Raw genomic sequence first — 24,096 nt, 5'->3', positions numbered from 1 at the left:
ATTGAAGCACTTTGGCTGTTTGTTTAATATCGAGAAATACCGTAAGACACATCTTCAGTTACAATGGAACATGGGTTTCATGTGTTAGGTCTTCCTAAATTCTGTATTGTAACAGTGACTATTTTTCTTTGCTAGGTGGAAGTCAGTTAATAAAATAATCTGCTTCCATAATTTAAAAGCGTGGAATTAAGTTTTAAGCATAAAATGAGAGGTTTTTTGAAGCATTTTTATTTTCTTGCATACCATCAATAATTTAGAGGTGGATTATTCTCCATAGTTCTGTTGGTATTTTTCTATTGCCGTAACCCCCTTTTTGATCATCAGAATATAGTTTGATACTTTTCTTTCTTCTAATCATCAAAACCCGTCTTAAAAAATTATTTCCTATTCATAAAAACATCAGCTGGATCCTAATTTTCCACTGGTTTTAACCAGTCCTTCAGAGACTCCCTGATTAGCAAATCACAGGGCTTGATCCCACTTCTCGTAATCTTTTTACTATTAACTTCAGTAGGAGCAGGATATGCCAAGTTTGGAGAAAAAAAAAAAGTGCCAGGCAATGGAAAAGTTCTAATAATCTTTAGAAATGAACATATATTTGTTTAAATAACGCCAAGGGTAAAACAGATTTTTGTGTCTTTCTCAGATAATTCATTTCATCCAGAAAGATAATTTTTGAAACTGTTGCAAGCGACCCAAAGTAAAGTTGAGATACATTCATTCCTAGCCCTTAACTCTAGAGTTGCAGCCACAGTGCTGTAACTATTTCTGATGTTCATTATGAAAGACTACTTTTGTTTTTCTGGGAAGAACACAGAGCAACACTTAGTTACAATATATAAATAGCACTTCTGAAAGTATAACATAGACTCTGTTGTACCATAGCACACCAGAGCCAATAATACAGATTCTGTTGAAATCCAAATGAAAAATATTTTTCACTGATTTATATTCTACCTAGAAATTGGACTTCCTACCTGGAGTTGTGCAAAGCTTGTAAAGTATTTACAAGAGGATACACATGAGTAATGTTGTTTTGCTAGAATGACACCATCATAGACAGAAAATCAGACACTGATTTTCAGTTGCATTTAGAGGAGAGAACTGTATCTCTGTTATATAACTCGAGTCAATTTTTTTTCTTAGTTATGGACATGAAACCTCATTAAACTAGTGGAACTCACTGAGCACAACTGAAAGTAGAGTTTGGTTTTATGGGTCTGTATGAATTTTTGAGTGGCAGACTGACGTAGACCAAGAATAGGGCCTGTAGTTCATAAATATATCAGTTGAAGGCGTGGGGTACCTCTTATCTGTTTTGGAGAGCCTCTAACATGTATCTGTTCTGTGGCCAGCTGGATATGAAAATAAAGCAAAATATAACTTTCTTGTGATCCTAAAGAATGTATAGTGCTGTTATGGAAATCTCTAGATGTATGTCACCTCGCCAGAAGAAGGGAGCAAGGAATGCTACATAGATGAGTAATTATTTTATATCCAAGTGCCGTATTGGTATTAAAGCATGACAAGAATGAAGCATTTAGAAATTCATTACCTTTCCAAACTTTACAACAGGAAGAGGAAATCAAAGGATTCTATCTCAGTATTACCTGAGTACTTTACTGTATTCATGCTCCTGTTGTGACACGAGCAGGCAGATAAGAAGATCAGTGTTCACAGAAGAAGTATGGTTTTGATGCCTATGCATCACGGGGTAAAAGCTAACACCACTGACAGCTGCATCTAAATAAATGCATTCCATTCAGAATGGCTCAGCTTCTGCAATCAGAAGACGATGATAGGATATCCTGTTGGGAGCTGTGACCTATTTGAAACATACAGTCATAAATTTAAAGACTGTGAGTGGTGGAGAATCCACCATATTCCTTGGTAAATTGCTGCAATGACTAATTACTCTCATCAGAAGAAAACTGCAAAAAATGCTGAGCACCAAGCAGTTCCCATTCAAGTCAATATTTTTGAAAATCAGGCCAGAATTTAGGTAACTAAATATTGATTTAAGAGCCTAACTTTCAAAAATGTGTGGTTAAAGTCTTGGCATATATTTAAAGGTGATGGTGTCTCTTTTAAGTATCTTAATGTTACTTTGCTTTAAACGCCATTTGTCATATTATTCTACATATTAATACCACCTGTGAAGGAACAGGAACATTTCTTGATGTCAGTTAGTCTAGATGTGAAAGTGTTTAACTGAAGTGGGAAATAATTCTCATTTAGATAATATTTTAAGAAGGGGGAAAAGATGATATCTTAAGTCTACATTTCCCTCCTTCACGTTGAACTATATACACACATGCATTACAGTATTTGAAAATAACTTTTCCAAATAAATGCTGTTTTTAAATGGTGGAAGTTACCGAGTAGTGTAGAACATTAATGTAGTTGTGTACTGTATCATAAGCAGATGCCAGGCATAGAAGAACACAGTTGGGAAAAAATAACTCTTTACTAACAAATATGCTAAGAAATTCTCCTTTCTCTGTACTACTGAATGATTTAGAAGTGAACATGTTGGTAAAAGTCATCTTTTGGAATGACAAAGTGGGTGAGGTAGTATCTTCTGTTGGACCAACTTCTGTTACTGAGAGAGACGAGCGTTTGAGTCTCACAGAGCTCTTCTTCAGGTCTGGGAAAGATACTCAGAACCTCACAGCTAAATGCGGGATGGAACAGATTGTTTAGCATAAGTAGGTAGCACATATTCTAAGGACCGTTCAAGGTAGAGTCGCCCATTAACATCTCTGCAATTTTAGGACAAAAACGGGGGTTAGTGGATTACAGATTGTTGTAATAAACCATAAATCCAGTGTGTCTGTTCAGTCCATGATTTTTGGTATCTAGCAGATTTATTCCATTATGAATTTAAGTTCCCATGCTTGTCTTTTGAAAGTGTTGTACACATTTCCTTTGAGGATGAGGACTGATGGTCAGATATAGAGTGATCGCTCTGTTCACCTCTAACCACCTAACCATACGTGATATAGGGTTGGGGGTGACCATATTTCCCAAAGGGAAACGGGACACCACATGGGGCTAGCCCGAGCCTTTACTCCCCACACAGGGCTGGCCCAAGCTGCTCACCCACCCCCGTTCCTCCTTGCACGAGGCTGGGGCTGCCCTGCCCCACACTTCCCATGCAAGGCTGGGGCTGGCATCACTGCTCGCCCAAACCCTGCCTGCCACCTGCCCAAGCCCTGCCCCCTCTGGGTGGGGGTGCCATGGCTGCAACCCCCCCATGTTCCTCTGCACTCCACTTCTTTTGACTTGATCAGTTGGCAAGTGTAAATGGAACAAATGCCCATTTTTATCCAAAAAGTCGGGATGGCCAGACCAGGGCTTAAAAAAAGGGACTGTCTCTGCCAAAATGGGATGTATGGTCACCCTATATATGGTGTTTTTGTCTCTTATCATTTTCCTGTGTGAGTTCATTTGAGAGTGTGATGATTGTCTGGTTTCACCCACATAATTGCTATTGGGGCATTTAGTGCACTATGCTCTCATATGAACTCTCAAAGGAAAATGTCAAAAGACAAAAACACCCTTAAAACACGTGCTAAGTACTTATACTAAACAAATCTATTCTATCTTGTGTTTAGCTGTGACGCTCAGAGTACCTTTCCAAGACCTGAAGAAGAACTCTGGGTGGCTCGAATGCTTGTTTCTCTCTCCAACAGAATTTGGTCCAATAAAAGATATTCCCGCACTCATCTTGTCTCTCTAATGTCCCAGAACAGACATGGTTACAACTATATCTTTTGGAATCGACAGAAAAGGCAGATGAGACTTTTGTATCAATTGGCTTTCATCCCCAGTTCCTTATAACAAGGTCTATTAGTACTTTGTTACGCTTACTTCCAAAGACTTTTATTACTTGTCTCAGATACTTTTCACTCTGTTCTCTGTAGCAGCCAATTGTAGTCGTGTAAGTGGAGATATCATCCAAATTCATAATCATGACCACTGTGTATCAGGCTTGTGGGGTCCTTCATTGAGATAAGACATCAAAAAATAAACAGTGATGATTGCCAAGTCCACAAATGATCAGAATTTCCATGGATATATAACATCACCAGGAATCCTAGTTTTCCATGATTAAAATCATCCAAATTCTTTGATTTAAAAAAACCCATAAAAATATTTTTTTCCATGATTAAAATGTAAGGCTGAACTTTAGTTTCCCTAGCCAGAGGTATCAGTTGAACACAATGTTGTACTGATACACTGGAACCCCGTTTATCTAATCTAAATGGAACCGGGGCCACACTGGTTAATCAAAAATTTGGATAATCCGTAGAGCTTCAGCCTCATGCGGCGGGACTCTTACTGTCAGCAGTGTGTGGTGGAACTTGGGCTTCAGCTGACAGCCCAAGCCCAGATTTGGGCTGTCAGCCCCAGCGTGGTTAATACAAAGAGATGGATAATGGAAACTCAGATAAATGGGGTTCTACTGTATATGTTTTTATTTTTTCACAAAATGTAAAAACGAAGAATTTGCATTTTTACAGAAAATCTTTAATTGTTTCCATAGCAAATGAATTTATTGGATTCCTAAATATCAGTCACCACAAAATAACAAAGGACATACTGGAGGGCTAGATGAGATTTGATATCCTGCCTGTACATATCAGGCATTCTATAAATTGATGCAGTTTTGAATGCACTGTTGCAACATTAGCAAATGTGATTTTAATTTCAGCCTATTTAAAATGTTTTTTTTACTTCTCTAAAGACCAAATTTTCAAGTGTGGATGTTTGAATTTTGCCAGCAAAACCTGCGTTTTTGTGTAATATCCAGGTATGTTAACAGCATGATACTTAGAATCTTGATCTAGCAAAGCACTTAAACAAGTAGTCAGTGGAATTACTCTTGTTCTTAAAATTAGGCATGTATTTTCTGTTTCTTTCTTCTGACCTTCTATGGCTTCTTTTGTCAATATCCATAAAACTACTACTTGAGGACAGATGTATTTGGTTGCCATCTTCCAACTACCTGTTTTGTAAAGCTGTGTTTTTTCTCATCTGCTTTTCAGTTAGCTTTTGGAGATTATTCCAGTAATGTTTGTTTCTCCATTTCTCCCTTGCAGTAGTGAAATTACAAAGACTGCCAGTGGTGCAGGTAGAAATCATTTCTTGCCATTAGGCTGGGAGGGACACAAAGGAGGGGGGGGCATGTGACTCCTCCCCTTCCAGGGCCCCCTTGCTTTTCCTGTCCCCTCTCCATAATCCATATCCATCCTATGTTACCTGAGAGGAGGATTCTGTCCTCTTCCCACTGCACTGAAGACTTCTGCTGTACATACCCCAGGCAAGGGAGGACTCAGGAGATGCAGCTCGTGGAAAGACTGGGGGCGATACAGCTGTGCAGAAGAAGGTACTGGTGTGGGGCCACTCAGTGGCCCCACGTTCTGCTCCTTTTGCTACTTCGGTTCCTGGAAGAGCCCTGAACCGCATGGCTATCCCAGGAACCACAGCAGCAAAAGGAGCAGAACATACAGCTCCTCTGGCAAAGCTGCTGTACAGACCCCATTCAGGAGGACTCACCTGACACAGTTGCGTGGAAGGGCTGGGGAGCGGGATCCTTCTGTGTCTTTCTGGTATGCTGTACTAGCTATAAACATCTTACTGGTACAGCGTTACCGTACCACTGTACTTAAACCACTGAAGGCCGCCATTAGACATTATTTCCACAGTGGTTATTCTGCATGTTTAATTGCAGTCCTATTAATTAGAAGTTTTCTTTGTGACTTCTAGTGATGTTCAATCTAGCATTTGATCATTTGGACAGAAAGCCTTAATTCGGCCTGCCTCATATTTCTTAGGCACTTAGGAACTGCATGCACCTGCATTGTTGCGTTTCTGTAATGGCACATTTGATGTTTTGGGTATGTTGACAAAGTTACAATATGCGTCTCTCTCTTTCATTTGCAAAAGGAAATTTAATTATTCAGCTGCTCTACAGGGTAGAAATTGGGAAGAAATCCAGTGTTCCATCCACTGAATACTGATAACGGAATCCATACTGAGGATTTACCTGGCGCTGTAAAGAACTGCTTGTATCTGACTTTCTGTTTAGGAGTAGTTATGAATGTGCATGTGGTGTTTGTGGTATTTTTTTTAATATAACAATTGCAACAAGGTTGTTTACATTGCTGAAGTTTTTCATCCTAACACCTCTGGCATGTTTTGCAGATTGGCTTCACAAATGACATGTACTCTATTCAGCAGCATGTGTGTTAGGCTTTTTTTCCTGTGACACTTACTTACGTATGCACATTTGTCTGTCGTGGACACAAACACCTTTGTGTAAGGAATATCTGACTCAGTAGTATTTGCTGCATTGCTTTGGAAGCAGTTTTATCATATGTGGCTTCCATCATTACACATCCTCAGTATTAACATCTTTGAAATCATAATATTAAGTAGTAGTTACTTTAACACAGAAAACTGCCAAAAACTGTGTAGGTAACTTTGTTTGTTTTACGAGTAGCCTGCTAGTCAAAGACTTTAGGTAGACATTCAGAACCCAACCACTGACATGTTGGTGTGAACCCCATTCCCCAGTAGAAGTTTGTTTTGCCTCCAGGTGGGGATGCAGAATTGTGTTATTCAAAGCACTAAATACCATATTAATTAATGGTTTCATCAAATTTAAAACAGCTACTTTTCCTGTTTAGCATAATCACAATACAATAACTTTCATAGTCTCATGGTTTTTTCCCATAGAGCAGGTTGCAGAAGTATCTAACTTTCTCTTTTCAGTACAGTACAATATTATTAGTTGACAGTCACATGAACTTTTCTCTTATAACTATCTGGAATATCTCTGCTTTATACTGCAGAGATCAAAATTAGGTAGAAAAGATTTCATTAAAAATTTGCTTTAGCCCCTTGATATATGTTCCCTGTATAGTTAGTTTCTTTAAAGTCTTTCAGGCTTGTCTTCAGAAGCAGATCCTCTAGGCAAGCAGGGTAACCTGACTTTGCTTAACTTCCAGAGGATTAAACCATTCAGGAGTATGAGAACCTGAAGAAGCCCCCAAATTTTGGAGACACTCCCTGCCTTCCTTGTCCCTCTCCTTCTGCTTACACCAACCTCACTTTGAGAGAACTATACTAATTGTTAATTTAGTACTGGCTTTCTTAGGCGTGTTGGGATGAGTTGAGATCCCTTAAGTTTTTCATCTTCTTGCTTCTGGAGTATTTCTCTCTTCTCTGGGCATCAGGAAAGAAGGAACTTGCCCTGCAGATTAGATCGTTAGGAGCAGGAGACAGAAAAAAACACAAGAATTTAGGGGAACAGTCCTTCTATGAGAAAACAGTACTGTTCTCTTCAGGATATATGGTCTCTTTTTTCCTAGTCTTCTGTTATGGTAGGTTTTTTCTCCTTCATCCTCTCTTCTTCCTTTATTTTCTCACATCATATCTCAGTGGTCTCATTAGGCTCAGTCTGAAGGCATGTCTACAAACTTAAGTCGACCTATGTTAGGTTGTCTTACAGACACCTCAGCAATTACTGCAGTGGTTCATGTCCACGCTACCCTCCTTCTAGCGGTGGTGAGTGTCCTCACCAGGAGTGCTTCCAGTGACTTGAGAGGCCATGTGAGGAGCTCCCCGCCTAAAGACCAACTGCCCCCCTGCTTGGAACGCAGCAGCGGCCTAGGCTCCCAGCGTGGAGTTCCATGCCTGGAGCTTGGGTGCAGGCAGGTTCCCAGCAGGGAACTGAGTGCGGGGAGCTTGGGAAGCAGCGTGGCTGGGATTGGGGAACCTGGACCCCAGAGGTAGCTTGGCTCCAGTGGGGAGCCAGGGCAACAGCCTGGTTCTGAGCAGGGAGCCCAGTGGGCAACTGGGCTCTAGTTGGAGCCCCCCCCATCCCACAGTGACAGCCCAAGATGTGAGCAGCTGTCTTGTCAATTTCACAGCTCCAGCATGGAGCCCAGCAATAAATAAGAATGACTGACTGCCAACAGCTGATGTAAGTAATCCACAATGTCTGTACAGACTCTGCGTCGCCCTAGCTATACCAACATAAAGCCCACACCTCTCATGGAGGTGGAGTTATTATTTGTCAACGTAGCAGGGTGCTTACATTGGTGGAAGCAAGGCTGTAGTGTGTCCCCTGACCTAATTAGATTGACTTAAGCTGCCCAAATATAGATTGTAACCAGGGTCCACCCAAATCTGCCTCCTTCATTTGCAGCCCATCATCAATTAAATCAGTTGCTCAACCACATCAGCACTTCTCAAGCTTTTCTTTTTATTTAATCAGTAAGCAACTAATTAAAATTTCATATTTATTTTCTGACAGCAAAATTAAATACTGAATTTCACATTTGTTGTCAAATCTGTGATGACTGTGATAATACTGCTTTTCTAAAGCAGGAATGTTAACAGCAGAAGTAAAGAAGTTGTTTAGTATTGTAATTGACTTTAGTAAAGTTATATTGTATTAAATATGAATCTGCACACCAGGGAATGGTGAGATAAGTCCTGGTTCTCAGCAAGTATTTCAAAACAAAAAGCAGTGTGGGTTGACTTTATCCTTCTATGATATTGCATTCTACAAGTGTATTAAGTATTATCACAAGCTAAGATAAGAACATTTTGTGCAGTAAGATCTTTGCTTTTTTTACTTTGGGTGTTCACTTTCTAACAATTCAGTAATTCACTGTAGGTTTTCTAGTCATTAGTATGAGTTAGAGTGGTTCTTCTATATTTTATTTGACTGGTGTTTTGCTTTTTTATCCTGACTAGTTCTTTTATATTTTCCGTACCTGATCTATAAACAGACTCCTCAAGTGTCAAACCAACATTCTCTGTTGATATATTGTAAACAAAAATTAACCCAGGTTGCATGGGAGCTACTCTCTTTGTGATTTATAGCTGCCTAGATGGTCTCAGGGCGGTGGTTATCTGTAAATTATATTGGGGGTAGAAATTATCAGGCACCAGTGTATGGTGGATGGATGAATGATGTATACTCTTAGAGATATTAACCAGATCCTCTCCCCAATAAAGACTAATAACTCAGATTTTTAAACAGTCTTCATGACAGATGGGGGCATAGAGGAGAGTGCATCAACACTAATTAAGAATGTTGACTCTATGTTCGCCTTAGCTATGATTAATTGATCTTGGAGTGCTATCTCTGAGCAGGAAATGATGTGCTGTTATATTGTGAAGTTTAAAGGTTATATTTTAGTGTACCCTTTAACTTGCATTCACACAAACCACAATCTTATTACCTATCTTATCTGACCATAGAAAAAGAAACATTTTCCAGTCTATATATGAATGTTTGGCTTTACAGTGCACTCATGTGAATCCTTTCTGTGTCTGGACTTTCCTGGTCTGCTTCGGGTCCAGTTATTGCCTCAGTTTCCCTTTCTTCCCCAGCTAATCAAACTTCAAAATATAGGTATTTTCTCAATAACTTTTCCTTTCTGGGAGCCTGGCTTGTTTAATATAAAGTTCAAAAGAACACAGTTTTTCCACCAACCTTTCGAGCTGGCCCCTGCTCCCTGTAGGCTTGCACTCTGCAGATTCTCTGCCTGGGAACCAAGGAGAGTCTCTTTGTAGAGCAGTTCACGCAATCCTCCTGCTCATTTAGTTTTTCCTGAACAAACTCAGCCTAGTCTTATATCCCACAGCAGGCCTGTTCTTAGACCAGGTCTGCAGTGACCAGATCTGCACTGACAAAGTTTTGTCAGCTTAGCTCTGTGGGCCTGGGGTGCCAAAAAATACCCCAGCCAAACAGAATTATGCCAGCAAACCCCTCCAGTATAGATGCAGCTATGGCAACAGAAGAGTGCTTTTGTTGGCATAACTAATGTTTTTTTCGGGGAGGTGGTATAACTATACTGCTAATAAAACTCTTCTTATTGGCATATGTTGTGTTTGCTCTGCTCATATAACTATACTAGTATAGCTGTATCAGTGAAGCACAGATAGTGGAGATAAGCTCCTATTCACATGCTTCCATCATATGACCCCTGGCCTGAGAGATCAACTAGCTAAAGGTGAGGCTGAACCCATGACTCCCTTAAAGGTCCAGCTTACCCTATGATATAGCCCATCTGACAAATTGTTTGTGTAGATCTAGAATGTTTTAAGTTGTGTTGAATAATTATTCCTACACAAACGAAAGCTTATTAGGAAAATCCCACATTCCCTGCATGTTGTTTTGTTTTGGTGGTAAGTTTGCCTTTAACATCTAAAGAATCATTCAAGACAATGGAAAAAAAAATGTCAGATGAAAGTAACCTTTTATGCAAAGTTCTAAAATATTTGCAGCTCAATTTATGAATACATTGTTGATTAGATTAAGGATGGGGGAAATTAAAACCTTATTTTAAAAACAAACTTCATAGTTTATGTTACCGAAAATGCATCAGAAGGGACACCTCAGTAGCATGGTCCTGACCCTAAGTTCTACTTGGTGCATCAAAGGGGGATAGATGTTGTGAGACTGCTGGCTGACTGCATTACCAAAGCTGTCACGGTACTACCAGAGTTAAATTGCCATTGCTGGCAGGACAGCTTTGGGGGTGCTATTTGCAATGTGTTAGAGGTAATAGTTGCCTGGCTTCAACCACCCCTTTTGGAGGGACTGGATCAAGTGCAGTCTGAACTACAAGTTTATCCCTTCATTAGCTAGCCAAGCATACAGCATACCTGGGGGTATTGATGTATAGTTCTGTAATGTCTATGTAGATATACTCCATGAGCTGTGAAGTGGGAATATGATAGGGAGAGGGCCCCCAGGATGTATCAAAGAACCTGGATGTGTGTACCAAAAGGGTAATCGGGTCCTGGACTTAATACCTACACATTCATCTATGTGGACAAATGTACATAGTGCATCTGATCTCATGTGGGAGCCCAGGTTCTACTCATAGCCCCCATCCAGAGTCCTTCTTGATATTAGCTGGGAAGCCAGAATGGAGATATATCTGCTAGACCATATAGTATGCTAAATAGGGATTTCACTTTCCTTTTAGTCTCTTCCAAGGTCGAAGATGATTCTAGGGCAGTTAGCTATGATGGGTTACGATGGCAGATTCCAGAGTTTTGGCAGTTCTTTGCCTGTGGAGGCCCCATGATGTGGCAGCAGCCATAGCAAGAAACAGAGAAGCATAGGGATGCATCCTGTCAGTGCTGTAGCAAAATGTGGCTATGTCAACTCATTGCTATCTTTATGGGCATTGCCTGTGAAGTCCAAAGCCATTTCTGACAGGAGTAGGTGGGATGGGTCTATAGTAAGCCTGCTCTTTGGCTTGCTGGGAACTGCACTTCAAGGCTGAGCCACTGAGCTGAAGCTGACATATATATTTATAGCTATATAAATGAGTTGGACTCCAGAGATACAGGTATAATTCCATTCAGGACTGTGGACTTGCACTCACGCCAGGTTGAATTTGATTTATGGAATATAATATTTCATAGGCTACAAGTGGAAATGAGTGTCTTCTAAGCCTATTCCTATGTTGCTATTGGGGGGCCAGGGGCACCAGACCATTTTAGGAGCAAGACAAGACTAGCAGAACTTTTGTAAGTCATCACTGAGATGCATTAACAGAGTTAAGTGAGGAAGCTTGCACGCTGCTTGTCTGCACTAAACTCCAGACAGTATGTTGTTTTTCGCTTTCCCTCAGAATTTAAGAGGAAAAGAGTAGGCAGTTAAAAGAGTGGAATTAAATGACTGGCGAACGACTACCATGTTACACTTTCTTTTGCTTACGAGGACAGAAACAACAAACTTGATTAATTTTCCTCCAGTTAAAAATCTTTAGGTCAAAGTATTTGTGCTGTTTTATTTGTGCACATATGTTCTGCTTCCAAAGAACAACATAAATTAGATAACCAGGTTCAATGTTTAACAGAATACTGTTACTGTAATTGGGAGCTCAGATACCACTGTGGTGAGTGCTACAAAAATACCAATAAATAAAAAATTACCATACACTAATAGTTATGCTTAAATTTAGAGAACATGCCATTGAAAATTGCAAGTAGCAATAAATTATTTGAATACAAAGGTTAGAACAGTATGCATATCCTCTTTTTATAATAATACACAAATAAAATGCTGAGAGATCATGTACTATTGCCACGGATTCTGTCTATAGTTTATTTAGCAATGTGGACATATGTCTAATAAAAAAAAAAAGATGCTGCATAAGCCATAGTTCAGGCTGAATGTGCTTCTGTTTTTGGTTTAGGTAGAAATGTTTTTTCTGGCTACGTCCTTCATACTTAGGTCTTCTTACAACAAATGGAAAGCCCTTAATTGTACCTCAGGGAATAGTTAATGTACAGTGGACATATGGTGGACAAAAGCTGAGTCTAGTAAATGAAATAAAATTATAAACAGAAAATAATGTGAATGTCTGTCTGCACAGTCTGACGGCTATGGAAGATATTGTGCTGTCTGAGTAGCTTATTTAAAATTAATTTGCAATTCTTTCCTACTAGTAGGTTAGTGTAGTCATGCAGTTTAAAGTGCATCAACGTAACTTCTAGAAATTAATTTTGTATCTGTTTTATTTGATTAAAATAAAGATGCTAAGAAGTTTTTCAAAGGCAAAGAGTATGCACAATCATTCTTTCTAAAGTTTGTCGTCTCTACCATGTGACATAAATACAGTGTGATTTCACAAATGGAAATTAGACTTCTTGCATTTATGAAAAAGTTACAACATTTGATTGGGGGTATCATCATTAACCCTGAACAGCTCTTGGTCTTTATGGATTCAAGCATTATATGTGGTTGCACTGCTCCAGCAAAAGGTTAAGTATTAATGGAAAATGTTCACAGCTCTTTTACTCAAAGAAAACATGTTACTTGTAAGTTTTCTTTTGATTTTACTTTTACAGTTACATTGAATGTCTTCATTCATTTAGCCATCCATAAAGCAAATATTGTTGCACATGCAGTGGATAATAAGTCTTTTTAGGACTACTTGTGTGGTATGTCACAGATCATTAACTGCAAGTAACCACCTGACTTGAGGGAAGTCTGGAAGCATCATTACAGTGAAATAACCTTTTATTTCTGTATCACTGTAGCACATTGATTTGTAGGAATATCCCCATTAGCTACTGTGGAAATATATTCTCGTATATTATCAGTGAGGAAGGCTGATGATAGAGGATAACCAATGTTCAAGTGTGAAAAGGACGTTAATATCAGACTTTTGGACAAAGTAGGAAAAAACTGCTATTATAGCATTTTTATTCAAGAACTAGATATCATTCAGTAAATAATTGTTTTTGTAATTATTTCTTAACCAGTGGTTAAAATCAAGACTTGTAATAAACAATAGAAGGAATGGTACAATGTTTATTCATACACTCTAACTTCATCTGATTTGTATATGCTAAATGATTGTTTACTATGCGGTAGGCAGACTGGGGGAGGGTGCGGGGGGGAAAGATGGGGGAGGGAGAATTACCATCCTGTTCAGTGAGGAAAACTTAAATTTCTCCCAATTAGATTTGACTCAACTGAAAAGTTAAGAATTTTATTTGAGATGTTCTTTAAATTAATTTCATCCTAGTTTTGAAGCAACTGAATGTAACTGATGGAAGTTTGGGATTCTGAAACATGAGTTTGGCTGCTAAAATATTTTAAGCATACCTCTGATCAGTGGAGATTTTGTGGCAGTTAAAACCAAGGTAACAGATTTTTGTGTGTTATCTTGCGAACTTCACTACTGTTTTTCAAAGTAAAATATAATTTGCTATCAGATTCTTGAGGAGCACAAGACAGCAGAAGGGCAGCTAATCTAAAAGAAAATTGGAATTTGTTTCTGCCAGCTGGAAAACATGAACTAAAACGTGCAGATTCGTGGAGAGGGAATTAAAAAGTTAAAAGGGTTGGTAATTAGAGTTTCCCTTGAACAGCCTCAATCTTGTGTGTTAATTAATTTATTTTTTTAAATTCAGAATTATATGAGACTGGTTACTTTTTTAAGAGAGAATTACCATTGCAATCTCTGTATCACAGAGTATGTATGTCACCACTGAGGTATAATGTGATTTATTAAAAGAACTTTTATTTGCCCCAGTGTGATATTTATCCCCAGTGTACACAACACATTTTTAAATAGTTTTATTATTTGAGGGAAAACCAACCCTTACAATTAACATTTTTCAGGGTATATTTCGAACTCTTCAACATTTTGCTTGATTTTCTATTATATATGTGTATGTGTGTATATATATATATATATATATATATATATATACACACCAGTATACATTTTGTTACATTAATTGTTAAGGGGCAAATTACAGCTAAAATTTTAGCATTTTCAATGTGCATGCACTGGTTCATTTTGTGCTTTCTGTTGCTAATAGCCAAATTGTGTAGGCAAATAGTAAATATATTTTTGCTGGATTTCTTTTGTTTTGTTTTCTTTTTTTTTTCAAATTAAAAGTGAAAGGCAATTCTGTACAAAAATGGGTGAACATTATGGTCTCAATCTTGCAATTTGGATTTGCATGGAGTCCCATTGAAACCTGAGCAGATCCAGTTGTGGATCAGGACCTAGAGTTGTAGAGTGAAGCTCTCAATTCAGGAGGTGCACCATCTTATCTTTGTTCCTTGTGTGTATGTCTTATGATCAAATCCTTGATCCCTCTCATTTCAATGTGCAGATTAGATGGTGTGTAGCTGGGGCTCTAATTGAAGGAAAACAGGGAGGTAGTGGTAGTGGTGAGTATTGGTATAGTTTCAGGCTCCGCTCACAAACATAGCTCCATCCACCTGGTACAGTAAGATGAGATGTCACTCTCATTAGATTGTGCATAACTTCACAATATGTTCATGTGTGCTCTTCTAAACTTTGCTTGGCTCCTCCTCGGTGGATCTTGAATGTCCTCCTGGGCTTTATGAGCTTGGATCCCTTTGGGTGGGACTTTCATGCCTCACTGAGTTCTCCATATGCTGTGGGGTGGGATTCCTCCTAGGTGAGGTTCGGATGCTAACAGATAACTCCCCCTTTCTTATGCTTTGTTTACTTCACAGGTCAGATTGAGGAAAAAAATTAAGTGGTGGTATTTTTCTATGCACTACTCATTTATGAAACAAACAAACAAAAAAAGATAGTACTCTCTAGATTTTGCTGATCTCTATAGTATGGTTATCCCTTCCTTGTTTTAACACTTCACTGATATGACTGGGGCTGTTCACACCTCTCTGCTATTGTTTCAGGATTACAGGCAGATCCTCTTGTTTTAATTATGGTTGCTTTATGTTTTTCAAGGATATTTTCCCAGTCATAAGGGCTGGAAACTGTTTTTTTTTAAATGAGGGAGCTGAGATTCTTTAGCTCATGATGCTAATCTCAAAAATAAATATCATTTCACTGAACCTCCATAAGCTGGGCCAGTTTGATCTCTGGTGTGTAGTGAATGAGGAAAGGGTCTGACTCTAATTTAAAATAATCTATTAAACAGAAAAGAGGAATCCTTAAGATAGTGAAATTCCTGTTTCTAGAAGTATGAAAATATATTTTCTCTACTGAAATTTCATTATATATTTTACCAATTTTATAATAAATAATAAATATTTTTGTCTTTTACTGCTTAATGAGTGTACTTTGCCTAATTTATGGTAAAATTCCCATGTAAGTTGTACATAAGCTTTGTGCTGGCTCTTGCTGCACACTATTCCATCCATGAGCAGTAACCACTCTGCCTCATTCATTGTTTAGGGACTCTGTGATACAGTGAAGAGTCATATCTCATTCACTGCACCGCTGGACCTTGTTCACTGCACACTTATTGAGCCACCAATCTGAAGGACAAATTTTGATCTTGATTATACAGGTGTTAATTTGGAATAAAACCAGAGACTTAAATTGAATTATGTCAGATTTACACTGATGTAATTGTGAATAGCATTTGGCCCAGAACGATCGTTTGGATTCTTGCCTCATGCATCACAGAACCCTAGCTCATTTGCTGGGCATCATGCAGTCTGTGCACTGAATGAGGCATAGCAAATCCAATAATTGTATTGATATCATCACATACTGAGTCTTTTGTAATATGTATTTACACAGGGGAGCAGAATTATTGTTAACGTTGCTGCTCTTAACTCTTCAACCTAAACATTTGTATTTGTATTACATTAGCACTTGGAAGCACCAACCAAGATCACTGCCCTCTTGTGCTAGGTGCTGTATAAACATGTAGTAACAGTCCGTCCCAGTTTGAAAGTGTTTATAATTTAATAGGCCAGACAGCTGGAGGTGAGAGGAGACAAGAGTCACAGTGAGATGACATGATTTGTGGAAGACTTGCTTGTGGAAAAATTAGTATGTGACCACGTAAATAAAGATTGTATCATAATACATATGCAGAAAGAGGCTGAATTAAGATTGCATGGGCAACCTTAATTATGGCAGTCTTAAATGTCACATTTCTTAACTTTTGAGTATTTAATTTTGCAACCTTAACTTTCTTTTAATATATATGTATTTTTATGTAATAGATGTAATTTCCTCATATAAGGTCAGATTGTTAGGGACCTTGGGCTTTTTTCCTCCATACAGCCTGGAGTGTGAATTGCCTGCTACTATTGGTTGAGGATATCCCACCTAATCATTGCAGGGTCCTTGGACATTGGTGGCACCTCAGTCTCACCTCTTCTCTGGCTATGGCACACAAGAGTTTAATCTCCTGAAGCTTGAAATGCTTTAGTCTATCTTCTCATTGGGCTCAATGTACGGGTACCTGGGTGAAATTTAATGACCTGTGATAGACAGGAGGCCAGACCAGATGATATAATGGTCCCTTCTGGCTTTAAACTGTATGAAATACATTTGAGTCTGTTATACAGACATACTGTAAAAAGTGAAATTCTGATATATATTTTTCCTTTCTTATCAAAATAAAAGAGCAGAGACCCTCAGTTTTAAACATCTATTTTTAAGAACTTGCAGAAGAGAACTCTTTGAAATGTTCCCACTGCTTCATTCTCACTAACTACTTGATTCTGACCAACAGGGAGGAATTGGAGTCAAAGGAATGTGGAATGCAATTTGGGTGAAAGTGGTCATGAACTGTTAAATTTTATGATTCTAAGGAAAGAAAGGAGGTGAAAGCATCAGAACAAGGACAATTGACTTAAAAAAGCAGACTTTAACAAACTCAGAGAACTGGCAGGTAATGTTTCATCTAAGTGATAAAAGGAGATCAGGACAGCTGCCAGTTTCTCAAAGAGACGATATTAAAGGCACAACAACAAACTATCCCAGTGAGAAGGAGAGATAGGAAGAATAGTAAGAGGCCAGTATGACTCCATCAGGAGCTCTTTAATGACCTGAAAATCAAAAAGGAATCCTACAAAAAGTGGAAACACAGAAAAATTGCTAAGGAGGAATACAAAAGAATAGCATGGAATCATAGAATATTAGGGTTGGAAGAGATCTCAGGAGGTCATCTAGTCCAATCCCCTGCTCAACGCAGGACCAACACCAACTAAATCATCTCAGTCAGGGATGAGCATGTAGGGACAAAATCAGAAAGACTAAGACACTAAATGAGTTATACGTAGGAAGGAACATAAAAGACATTAAGAAGAGGTTCTTTAAAATACATCAAGAGAAAGATGAAGAAAAATGTAGGTCCTCTGCTTAGCCGGAAGGGAGACCTAATAACTGATGTCTTCAAGAAGGCCAAGGTGTTTAATGCCTATTTTGCTTCAGTCTTCACTGAAAAGGTTAATTGTTACCAGATATTCAACATCATTAGTGAAAACAAAGGGTAAGGAACACAAGCCAAAATAGGGTATGAACAAGTTAAAGAATATATAAATAGGTTGGATGTATTCAGGTTATCAGGACCTATTGAAATTCATCCTAAGTACTTGAACTAGCTGAAGCAATCTTGGAACCATTAGCAATTATTTTGGAGTACTCATGGAGGATGGGTGAGGTCCCAGAGGATTAGAGAAGGGCGAAAATAGTTACTATCTTTTAAAATTGTAACAAAGAGTACCTGGGAATTATAGATCAGTCAACATAAATTGGATACCTGGAAAGATAGTGGAACATATTATTGAATAGTTTCTAAACATCTGAAGGATAATAGGGTTATAAAGAACATAGACGCCAACACTTTGGGTGCTCCAGCCCCGGAACACCCATGGGGAAAAAAAGGGGTGCTCAGCACCCACCGGCAGCCCTGCAGATTAGCTCTTTCCCCTCCCTCACAGCGTCTCCTGCCTGCCACAATCAGCTCTTCAGCAGTGTGCAGGAGGTGCTGGGGCAGAGGGGACGGAACAGGGTGGGAAGAGGTGGGGTGGAGCTTTGAGGGAAGGGTTGGAGTGGAGGTGGGATCTGGGGCACAGGGGGGGTTGAGCACCCCTAGGAAATGAGGAAGGAATAGCCAGCATGGATTAGTCAAGAGCAAATCAGACCAAACCAACCTAATGTCTTCCTTTGACAGGGTTACTAGCCTAGTATGGACAGAGGGAAGCAGTGGATATGATACATCTTGATTTTAATAAGGCTTTTGACACAATTCCACATGACATTCTCGTAAGCAAACTAGGGACATGTGGTCTAGATGAAATTACTGTAAGGTGGGTACATAGCTGGCTGAAAGACCATAATGGATCACAAGTTGAATAGCAGCAGTATGGTGCAGTTGTGAAGACGACTAATGTCATTCTGGGGTGTATTAACAGGAGTGTTTTCTTGCTGTACTTGGCAGTGGTGAGGTCACAGCTGGAGTACTGTGTCCAGTTCTGGCCACCACACTTAAGGAAAGATGTGGATAAACTGGAAAAAGTCCAGAAGAGAGCAATAAAATGACTTTTGAGGAAAGATTAAAAAACTGAGCATGTTTAAACTGGAGGAAAGAAGACTGGAATGGGAACCTGATAAGTCTTCAAATATATGAAGAACTGTTAAAAAGAGGATTGTGATCAGTTCTCTATGTCTCCTGAAGGTAAGACAAGAAGTCTAATCACAGCAAAGGAGATTTAGGTTAGATATTAGGAAAAACACTCCAACTATAAGGTAGTTAAGCTCTGGAATAGACTTCCAAGGGAGCTTGTTCAGTCCTCTCACTGGAGGTTTTTAAGAACAGGTTGGACAAACACCAGTGATGGTCTGGGTTTACTTGGTCCTGCCTGAGCATAGGGAGCTGAACTTTGACTTCTTGAGGTCCCTTCCAGCCCTACATTTCTATGATTCTGTGATTCTTCCCTCTCTAATGCTACAATATATCGGAGTTGTTAGTCAAACTCTAAAGTACTGCTGGTTAGAAAATGTCTTCTCCTCTCCCTCCCACCCCAACCCTTCCCCCCCACCCCCGCAGAAAATGTTGACGTTTTGATAGAAAATCAAAAGCCAACATATTTGGATCATGAACTGAAGTACTTAGGATTCAGATATACCACCACAATGTCTCATGGGAATTGTAGTTCAAGTGCCTTGTGTACTCAGTCTTCTCCATAGGCTGAACTCCTTAGGCTGGACTGGTCGGACTACATCTCCCAAGATGTATCATAGTCCCTCCTCTTAGTTGGGGAGATGGTGCAACCTGAGAATTGCTGTCTGTGATTCATAATGGGAGATGGAGTCCGATGGGGGAGCCCAACCCGTAGCTGAGAATGGGAATATGAGTTAGTGTGATAGCATTTCCAAATCAAATTGTTTTTTGATGAAAAAATGCAAATTTCTGTTGAAAGTAGCCGCCTCTTTTCCCTCCCAATTGTTATACGTAGAACTTCAGAGTTACAAACTGACCTCGTTTGGAATTGGAAGTACGCAATCAGGTAGTATCAGAGGCACACACAAAAAAGGCAAATATAGTACAATACTGTGTTAAATGTAAACTACTAAAAAAATAAAAGGAAAGTTTAAAAAAAAATTTGACAAGGAAAGGAAACTGCTTCCATGCTTGTTTCATTTAAATTCAGATGGTTAAAAGCAGCGTTTTTTTTCTGCATAGTAAAGTGTCAATGGTCAGTTGTAAACTTTTGAAAGAACAATCATAACAGTTTGTTCAAAATTATGAACAACCTCAGTTCCTGAGGTGTTCGTAACTCTGAGGTTCTACTGTAGTTGAAATTCATTTTCAGCTTCAGAGAAAGTTTTGACAGAAAGATTCTGATCTGCCCAGCTCTAGGGTGTGTGTGATAGATATTGCAACCACATACACTATCTTTGGGGAGCATATTGTATTTTATATTTAAAGCTTGAAAACCTCAAAAACTTATATTGAAATGGACCAGATAATAGGAGCTGTAGAATATTCATAGCCCTTTGTACCAATACAGGAGATGTGTACTTGTGTGTGACAGTGTTAAATCATCTGTTGGACTGAATCAACATTAGAACGAGTAGGCATTGTTCATGGTAGAGACATTTGACTTAGATTCATTGTTCCATTTAAAACATAGTATCATGTTTGCAGATGTCAGAATCAAAATACCCTGTACTTGCTGATAAAGATGGGAGGCAAGGAGGAGGAATCAGCACATCCATAGGTGCTGTATAATTCTGTGTTGTTAATATAAGTACTGTCTCACGTTCTTAAGTATTGTCAATAATTTTATCATAGTACCATTTAGTAAATGTTCATGGTGCTGCAAAGAGGTTTCTAGAAACCCTACTTCTGGAGATGCAGGATGGTATTCATTTACTATATCATTGCACACATGCAGCTCCATGCTGTCTAAGAGTATCTGGGTTTTACTGGAACTTGTTCATTCCATCCCTAACTTTATTAGTTGTAACTTTTCTAAAGAAAAGGGAAAAGTTTTTGAAATAACTTATTGAAATAATAAACCTTAACTTTTCTGAGAGCCTATAATTTGAACTCCACCACATTCACCGTTTGTTCCTGATGAATATCCATTGTGATGAACTGTGAGATGAAAATCATAGTTTGTTTTTTAAAGGAAATTAAATAGAGGAATAGTCTTTGTAAAGAGAAATTTGAATTGCCAGATAGTACTCCAATTACCAAATCATTAATTTTCGTATGTTGTCTTTCTGGTAAAAATCTATAAACTATAGTTTAAGAGGAGACTTCCAGTTTGAGAACAGAGTCAGGCAAAACCTGTTTTCAGAGGATTGAGTAGTTATTGGGGTAGTTGCATATTTCAAGTGGTTGATCACTAGGGCAATAATGTAGGTTTCTGAGCACAGCCAGTACGTTTTCCAGCTGCTTTATAGTGATATCTTGAAGCTTAAAATGTAATCTATATGGGTAAGCCACAAAAGCCACTCTATATTAAAGCAGACTCTGACCATAAATCAGTTGAACAGCTGGCAACACTACTAACTCATAAACCTATTTATTAAAAAAAACTAAACAGGAGAATTATATTAAAAAGAGAGGAGTATGTTCTACCAGACCAGTGGATATATCTTAAAACCTGGAAAGTGCTCTAGATTAAGGGCCCAATTTATGAACAGCTGTTCTGGCATGAGATTCTCATGTTCTTTACAATAAAAGTGTGAAACGTGTTTTCCCCCCCATACTAATCATGCTTTTATGCAGTTCATAAAATGCCTATTCAGCCCTGTGCAACTGGACCTCTTTGCTTTACACACTTGCTAGAGTAATTACTCTGCTGAAGAGTAAGTACTATAGCAACTTCATAATCCCATGGTATAGTTATCCTACATGTTCCAAGAAGTCATATAGGCATACAAAGCAGTAAGTGAACATTTAATTTTCTTTCACGTGTTTAAATTTAAAGGAAAGTGCTGAAGTAATAATGGAAACAGGTCACTGGAGAGCAAGGGGAACAGATAAATGTCTTTAAATAATCACAAAGTCCCTTAAAACAGAAAATATTCAGAAATAAGTTACATTTTCTTTGAATCATACCCTTCCTTGGACAATGACTATTAACTCATTGTTTATCTCATTGCTGTTGGTAAATTCTCATATCATGCTTATTCCGGTTAATTTTTAACTTTATATTTTGATGATATCCACATTGAACTTTTTTTTATTAGTTTTTATTTTTTTTAAACTATTGGTGCTCTGGTTGCATTCTGGTTTGGAGCAAACCCTGTGTCTTGGTGCATAAATGAGATGGAGCTTTTCAGGGCAGCCCAGTCATGGCCTTCCAGAGTTGTAGAACTACTTGTAATCTGATGCAGTGTGTCTCTTAGGCAGCCATATGGTGTTAAGTGGCCACTTAATATTTCACTGTATGCAGAGGATGAGTAAGAGGCTATATCTTCTCTGAATGTTGGAGGATGCCTGTGAGGTACTGAGCATGCAAAGGGCCTCCCTCACTCTGGAGAGATAATTGACACTTTTGAAGTCACATTTTGCCATTGACTTCAGTGGAGACAAAATTTCACCTGCAGATTTTTTTTTAACAATTTATTTATTGAGAACTTTTGAACAGGTTTACAGATCCATGCTATGTGAATATCATAAACAATATGATAATATTACAACTTTGAGCTTTTGTTTAGAGAAACAGTATACAGTAATATAATATCAAATCTCTGACAGGGTGTAACCAGGTTACAGAGGGAACATCTTAACACTACCCATGCCATGTCATTTCTAATGATTTTATTACACTGAGTGAAATCTGTGATTACACACATTTAACAAACCAGGCATGTCTATGACATGTTAATATTAAAAAACAATTGGGCTAGTTGTGAAGTAGGTTTGTTTGTTTGCTTGTTTGTTTTTTTGCAGGTGAATCTACTTTGAATAAATGGTAACTACATATCTAAGTATTTCCTTGTCTTCTGTCTATTTTTCTGGATATGCAACTGGTATATTAATTTTTCTGTAACAACAACATCACATGGTTTTTGAACCATTCCTCTAGAATTTCACCAGCAGATTTTAAAGCTGAAAGAAACCACTGTGATCATTTAGTCTGACCTGTGCAATGCAGATCATAGCACTTCTCTCTGTAATTCCTACTTCAAGGCCAGTAATTTAGGCTGAATTTAAAGCATTTCTGTTTTGAAAGACCAGTCAGTTTTGACCAAAGATTTCAAGTGATGGAGTATCCATCACATCCCTTACCCTCATTGTTATTTATTGTTTGTATTGTGCTAGCACTTAGGAGACCAAATTATAGACCAGGAAGCCGTTGTGCTACGCACTGCGAACACATTACAAAAAGGTAAGTCCGTGTCCTGAGGAGCTTACAGTCTAACTGTAACACATTACTTGGTAAATTATTCCAGTGGTTAGTTAAACTTACTGTTAAAAATGTTTGCCATATTTCCAGTTTGAATTTTGTCTTGTTTCAGCTTCAGGCCATTGGGTCTTGTTATGGCTTTGCTACATTAAAGAGCATTGTGCTATTAGATATCAGATGCAGAATGGCCTGAAAGGGCAGCTCCCAGCTGACAATCTTCAGAGAGGAGATATATTCTCTCCCTCTCTACTTATCTATAGGAGAAGAAATGGGGGTGGGGAAGGATGTGACAGAACCCTACATTCTTCAAAAAAAAATCCAATGATATCTTGACTCTCCCCCGGCTTTGTTTTTTACCCCATATTTCTTTTGGCAACGGCGTGTGGCTTCCTGTACTGCAGGACCACTGTGCCTTCTTTGGGGAATCAGAAGAAAAGGTAAGAATTCATAGATTTCTCTTGAAGGGGTATCTTGCATGAATGAATTCCCAGTCCCCCTCCAACTCGCCTGCCACCTTTCTAAAGTATCATGTATAGTGGCCATTCCTTCTGTATGGTCCCATTTACATTGAGCCCAACTGTCTTCAAGATGCCTTAGTCAGCTGTTCAAGCTAGCTTACACAGTGGTAAGGAGCTTTCATGTCATTGCCTGCCATGTATGGATGGGTTAACCTCTCCTTTTCCTTCTACCTTGAATGATACCTCTACAGTTAACTTGTGTGCAAGACTACATAACAAGTGTTAACTTAGTTTATATGAAATAACGTTTTTACATAGTCACTCTATAATTATGTGGTGGAATTTCACCTCCTACAGTGCAAAGTGTTAGACTTATTCCAGACAATAGTTGGCACAGTATGAGTTGTTCAAAGTATCATTTTAGCTGTCATTGGTGAACTACTGTGCAAATAGTTCTCAAAACAC

At 38.6% G+C, this 24,096-nt stretch overlaps 1 protein-coding gene across 3 annotated transcripts in view; it reads left to right on the top strand.

Moving 5' to 3' along the window:
• The window catches only part of RAB28 (RAB28, member RAS oncogene family), a 97,134-nt gene that overhangs the window by 26,671 nt on the left and 46,367 nt on the right, over nucleotides 1-24,096 (top strand). The window lies entirely within an intron of this gene.

This window comes from Gopherus evgoodei, chromosome 5 (assembly GCF_007399415.2).
Source record: "Gopherus evgoodei ecotype Sinaloan lineage chromosome 5, rGopEvg1_v1.p, whole genome shotgun sequence".
NCBI lineage: Eukaryota > Metazoa > Chordata > Testudines > Testudinidae > Gopherus > Gopherus evgoodei.
The sequence above is the reverse complement of the archived record's forward strand: the minus strand, read 5'-3'. Positions and strand labels throughout refer to the sequence as shown.